This window comes from Egretta garzetta, unplaced genomic scaffold (assembly GCF_000687185.1).
Source record: "Egretta garzetta isolate BGI_Z169 unplaced genomic scaffold, ASM68718v1 scaffold7, whole genome shotgun sequence".
Classification (NCBI taxonomy): Eukaryota; Metazoa; Chordata; class Aves; order Pelecaniformes; family Ardeidae; genus Egretta; species Egretta garzetta.
This window is the reverse complement of record NW_009260350.1, coordinates 3,385,651-3,392,254: the sequence shown is the minus strand read 5'-3', so window position 1 is coordinate 3,392,254 and position 6,604 is coordinate 3,385,651.

Below are 6,604 nucleotides of genomic sequence, written 5' to 3'. Positions count from 1 at the left end.
CCCCAGCCCAGCATCTGCCCTCCCTCAGCAGGTGAAGCTGCCTCCCCCCTTCCTCCTTTTATAACCCTGTGAGGGTGCTCAACCGCCCGCAGCTGGCAGAGGCCGACCTCGGCCTGCCCTTCGGCAGCCCGGGGCTGCGCTGAGGCAGGAGGTGCGATGCGGTGGCAGAGACAGGGGGCCAGGAGGTTTTGCGGCCGCCTCGGCCAGTCTGTGAGGCAGGTAAGGTGGAGGCAGGCTGGAGCTGGGTGCTGAGGGGAGCCGAGGAGCTCTGCGGGTCCGAGATCTGCCCGCGCCCCACAGCATCCCCTGGCAGCGGGGTCTGCGGTCTGGGATCCCCCCTGGAGTCCTCCACAGCCCCTACTCCCTTGGGGAAACGCCCTGTCTTGACTATAAAAGCCACTGTTGCACGGAAGGCCTTCTGGCCGATGCTCTCGTTTGCTTCTGAGCCGTTCAGCTCGGCTGTAAGAACATGTGTGGCCCCACGCCATCGGTAGCCACGCTGGCCAAGCCCCCCTGAGCAGCCTGCAGCTCCTAGAGCATGAGATAATGGAGAGCAGGGAGCCAATGCGAGGCACGAGAGCCAAAAAATACATGGAAATTGAGAGACGAGTGATAAAGCAAGAGGGATGTGAGCGTTAAGCAAGAGAAAGGCACGAGAAAGCGTGAGAGGCAAATGGCAGCAGTGTCAGAGGTATCAGGGTACGGTTGGCAGGAAGCGCTGCAGTTTCCAAAATGAAGCTTTAACTAAACCTTGCGCAGTGGAGTTCCTTTTCAGCAGCGAGATTTATATCTGGGTTTTGTTGCAAGTGTGGTGGATCATTAATGCTTTATTTTTGTACATATTTTTAAATTACAATATCATATGTAGGTCAAGTTGTACTTTTGAGAGATATTTCCACCTGCTCCTCATGTCTGCCTTGATCTGAAATGAAACGCTTGCTTGCAAGTAACTATAAAACGCACTCTAAATTATCCACAGGACTCTCCCTCCGAGTCCAAGGCTAGTCATTGTAACAGATGGACTTCAGTCTGTCATTAAGTCAGGTTTAAGCTCAAAGTAGTGTTAATGTTCAGGGAGGACAATACAAAATAGAGGATCTCACGTCTTTAAACTCAGGTATAAGCCACGCAGTGAGTTGTTTTCTAGTTTTGCTCGCTTGGTCAGGGACAGTAAACATTTGAAAGGAAGTTAATCAGCCCCTCTAAAGGGATTTTTTCCAACAACAAGCCATCATCTGAATGCAAATGTGATCTGAATGTCAATATGTACCTTCAGAGGAACTTTGGAAAAAATACAGGTAACTGAAGGGAAAAACAGGATTCCTGGCCTGTTTATGCCCAAAAGCAATGAAAAAATGTTCAGGCAGTATAGCTGTATCTGAAAAGGCTGTGTGTTGACAGCATTAGGAAGCAGAATATGGATTTTGAAACCTCCCTGTTCAATGGTTGCCTTTTGCAGTATGCCTGGATGGGAATCAAATGTGACCTACTTCAGGAAGCTGAATCCTGGAGACCCGGGGCTTTTGTACCGCAGAACCTGCTGGTTGCTCCTTCTGTTTTTTAAAGAGGGGGAACTAGCTGGAGTACCATCACTGGACAGGAAAAACTGTGCGCTTCCAGCTGCTTATTTCAGTGACATAAATTGTCATCTTTGGCATTGTCTTTACCAATATGGTTAAACACATTGCATGGCAACTTGCCAAGTCTTGTGTTCTGAGCCTCTCCATTTCTTGTGTTCCAGTCTATTTTTTAAAAAAATGTTTGGTGTGGCCCCACGTTAAATGAATTTTGCCTCTATTGTCTATGATGACTGGGGCAAAGGATCAAAGCCAATGAGAATTATTTTATGGAAATGGAAATTAATGTACCCAAAAGGAGAGCACAGCCTGTGAGAACCTGACATGCGGCTGAGGGAATGAGGTGTTCCCAAGCCCACAGTTCTGACGGACCTGGAATGTTTCCTCACTCATCCAGTACAAAGGTTTTAATTTGTCAGGTTGAGGGTGGTAATGAATTAGTGAGGAACTACAGAAGCACTATCTGTTTTTAAGCAGGAGGATGAAAAGCCATCCAGTCACTTAGATACCCGTCAGTCTGACCTCAAGAGCATTAAAAGCTTAGAAAAAAATGTGAAGGAACAAGTATTTGGGGACAGACAAGTAAGTGGCAAATAAAGTAAAATGAGACATAGCTTTACAAAAGATAGATTGTATTTAACTAAGACGATACCTTTGATAATTCTTTCCTAGACAATGGATATACCGTAGGTTTAATCTAACTGGATTTCATAGGATATTAAACACAACACCACACAGCAAATGTATAGTTTATGTGGGGAGCTATTTTGTAGGCAAGAAGGTAGCTACAGACTGATGATGATAGTTTGGGTAAAAAGGTAGACTGCGAGGGTGGAGCTGAGCTCCTTAAGAACGGACTTGGAGACTTATCAGCAGGTTCAAAAATGTATTCAATAAATTAATGGAGAGCAGGTCCATAAAAAAGTAGCTACAAAAGGCAGACAAGTCACCTCAAACATAGACCACCTGTGGATGTGTGGGGAGCATGAAGGAAAGAGAGAGCAAAAAGTGGCTGGGCTGGGCTCCAGCGCTCTCCCTAAACAGCATCGCTGGCTGCCCCTCTCAGAGACAGAGTGCGGGACCGCAGGCTGACCCAGCGAGGCACAGCTTACCGTCTTTTGGTCTTGCACAATATTTTCCAGACAGGCCTTGGAACAAAAGGTGGGAGTGAGGTGATGGCATTTGCTGAAGGCACAAAGTTGGGAGGCACCAGCACTACGGAGGGAATTTCTGTGTTGCTGGCAGAGTTGGATAACATTGAGTGCTGGCACATTGGAAATGGGATGAAATTTAGTAGTGGAAAGTACAAGGTCATGCACTTGGGAATTACTAACAAGGATCTCTGTTGCAAGCTGGGAGCTCACCAGTTGGAAATGACAGAAGAACAGAAAAATCTGGGTGTATTTGTTGATCTCAAGATGACTGAGAACTCCCAATATGAAGCAGCTCTGATGAAAAGCATATAGCAACTGAGATATTTCCAGGAGAAGGGGAAAAATGTAAATACCATTATACAAAGCTCTGTTGCAACCTCCTCTGGAATTATGCATGCAGCTCTGGTCGCTTTTAATCAAGGGAGACAAACTTAAAATGTGACTGGAGAATAATTACAGGGTAATCCTGATTTTTTCTTATGTAAGGATCTTGAAATAATTTGTTTAGCCAAAAAACCTGAATACTGAGAAGGGATACAGTTATTCTCTATGAAACTGCAGGGAGTAAACACAGAAGTAAACACATCTCCCTTAAGAGCAAGGGTGATGTTAGCATGAGAGAAAACAAGTATCCGATGGCCATGAAAAGTCTGGGCTGAAACATGAGAACACCAGAGCTTCCAGTCCTGAGGCTCTGGGTCATCCTTCCCAGAGCTGCCAACAGCTGAGAACTGACCCTAAAGACCCAACGAGTCCTTCCCAAACCTCTCTTACTGTTTGAGACACAGCCACTGAGTCACTAGTTGGCTTCTTATGAAAAGAAAAGGGATACCTGATGTGGAAAGATACTCTTCGGGCTGCAGTTGCAACCCAAATGTCATTTTAGTTATTGGCTGCGTTCAGGAAGGGCACGTTTAAAATCTGCGCATGGTCGTGGTGGAGGCTGACAGCGTCCTGCGCTGGCTCATCCCAGCCTGGTCCTTTGATCACCATTCCGCAGGGGCCAGCTCCTGTGCCCATCCTGTCCATGAGATACAATCCTTGAGCGATCTGGCTGCTTTGGCCAGTTTTCTACCCAAAAGCAACTTTCTTCACCCCTTCTCTCCCATTTGTTTGTTTTTTCATCTTTTACCTTACTTTGATGTTTTAATCATTTTACTCTCCTTTTTTTTATTTTTTATGAACAGAATGCTGTGCTCAGACCTGTCTCTGACCACTGTATTTATCCCCCGTTCCTCCTTGTGTGGGCGCTTCCATTCTCCCTGCTCCCACCAGACAAGCAGTTATCTTGCTGTTCCTCTGGTCCAAGTGGCAGGCGGTCAGGACATCAGGGTCTGCACAGTGTGAGGCCACCCCTGATTAAAAACTGCCAGGTGAGAGGCACCCACTCAGCCAGTCAGCCTGCCAGGGCCCAAGAAAATGGATGCTCTGACTTATTCCCTTTAAAAGCAGATGAATGATTTGGAAATAATGACGGGTTTATTACATACATATCAGTTTTGTCAGAACGTTTTCCAACAGTTTCACTTTAGGATTTTTTTTGTCTCGTAAGAACCCTGTTTTAAAACAAGATGTACTATTAGTGATGAATTGCTGAAGGGAAACTAGCACAAGGAAGCCGTCAGGGCTTCAGCTACACCTCAAGATGATGATTACAGGACTAATCAAATACAAAGGTTTGGGGAACTCTGAAAACTCCAGTGGAACAGCTACAACATTTTTGAGCAAATACTGAAACTGGCTTTTGGTAGAGCATTTGTGGGTAGGAGCAGACCCTGAGCCTGGCTCAGCAAGGATGCGTGAGCTGGCTGGCACGCAAGAGCCCAGCTCTGGCCAGCAAATCAGCCGGAGACACGCCGAGCCCGACCGTGAAAGGCAGGTCGGCGCTTCATTATAGAATTTATCCTGAACAACCAGGTTCTGCTCCAGTTTGTGAGCATGGGGCATTGCTTTGCGGACGATGGATGGCACCTTGTTGGTGCAAGGCACTACTGTACCTGGACGTAGAAGCTGAAGACATCGATATTGAAGATAGGCCAGCAGCTCAGCGTAGGTAGAGTGCTTGGAAGTCTTGGTTTACCTCTGCTTGTATTATTTTCTTATACTTTAAAGACTAATCATCCATATTGTTTGCCTAGTGAGCTAAAAATAAGCAAAACGTTCAAAGTATTTCTTACCGAACATGTCTTTTCTTTGGAAAAGTTAACCAACACAACTTCAAGCTGTCGTGTACTGTGTTGCTACAACAATGCTGCCTGAAAAATGCTTTTAATAATAAAGCATATATAGTTTTATTTTTGTTATTTTATCCTCTTTATTACTACTACTACTAAGGCATATAATTATTTTTCTTAATAAGCACAGTCAAGATCCTTCCTCCTGAAGCTAGACAGTTATTCTCCTGTCGTATAAAAGAGAAACACAAGGCCGCAAGAGGCTAAGAAGCTGTCTGATCAGAGGTGCCGCTTCAGAAAATGACATTATTTTAACTGATTATCTTAAGGGATAATCCTCTTCCTGTAGAAATATGCTGGTAACCCACTCGGTGGGACTGTGCCTACTGTGGTGCACTGGTGTTGGAGGAGGGAATTCCCACCCATGGGAACTTGCGCCATTAAAGCTCTCAGAAGTTGAGCAACTCCCTTGTTGCGCTGACTGGGCAACCGCCCCATACCCACAGCCTCTCGGGGAAGGAGGGAACCAGCATCCTGCTCCTGCGCAGATGCGAGGCCATGCAGAGAACGGGCAAAGCATCTTGGGCTGTCCCTGGTGTCTTTGGATAAAAAAATATCCAACGAGGAGACTTTATGCTGAGAATATAGAGAGGGTTAATTGGAAAATGATGGGAAATTGAAAAGATTTAATGAATTATTGTAGGATCCATCAGGCTGATAGTTTAATGATAATACCTCTGTCTCTAGGAGTGCAGAATGTGCTGTGGAGGGCTTGCAATTTCCATTAGTCCTTGGCAAGCTCATGTATGTATCATTGAGATAAAACGTAAAAAAGGAGAAAGTAGCACTGGGTTGAAAAATGGCAAAGCCCAGGGCTGCACTGATTCACCATTGTTACCATAATTGCATTTCGGCTGCTTAGGAAATACAATGACCGATTCCCACAACTTTGCAATTTAATACTATGGCTCTGTCTTTTTTTTTTTAGATGACGCTGACATTTTCCTCAGGTCACTTCATAACTCTCTCATTCTATTTTTTAAATGTGTCTAGAAGTGACGGTCCTCGGGGGTTTCCTGTGCCCTTGGAGCTGTGTGTAAATGGCGCATGGGCAAGCATCCTTTAAACCTTTCGGAGAAAACAAGGGGATAGCAGGCATCCCTTGCCCAGTTTGCATGCGGAGAAGAGGTCCCTCAGCGCAGATCAAACCTCAGAAGCAGGGTTTTTCAGCAGAGCTCAGCAGCCTGCAAGCTGTTTTTAATGCTTTGCCTTATCTGTGCATGAGTTACCCCACACAGCGGGGACTGGGACATTGTGATTTGTGTTCAGATTTCAGATTCGACTTTTACTGCTGGCAGCACGTTGTACACAGGCGAACGGATGCCCTTTTGGGTCGACTTGTTTAATTTCTCTTCATTTGCCAGATTAAATTTAATTTGTCTGCATCTACATATAAGTGCATAACTCGGTTATATGTACACAGTTGGTATCGCCGGTGTTTCGGGCAGAGGCTCCAATAGCTCACAGGGCTTTAGGCAAGCAAATGCCTGATGCACAATTGGTAAGGCAACAAAAAAAACACCACCAAAAAGAGGAACAGTGCTTCAACACAGCTCGATGACAGATTCAAAGCCCGCTGAGTCACTTGGAGTCTCGCCACCGCTGCTCTGGAGGAAGGTTGGCAAAGGAGGGGGAATAA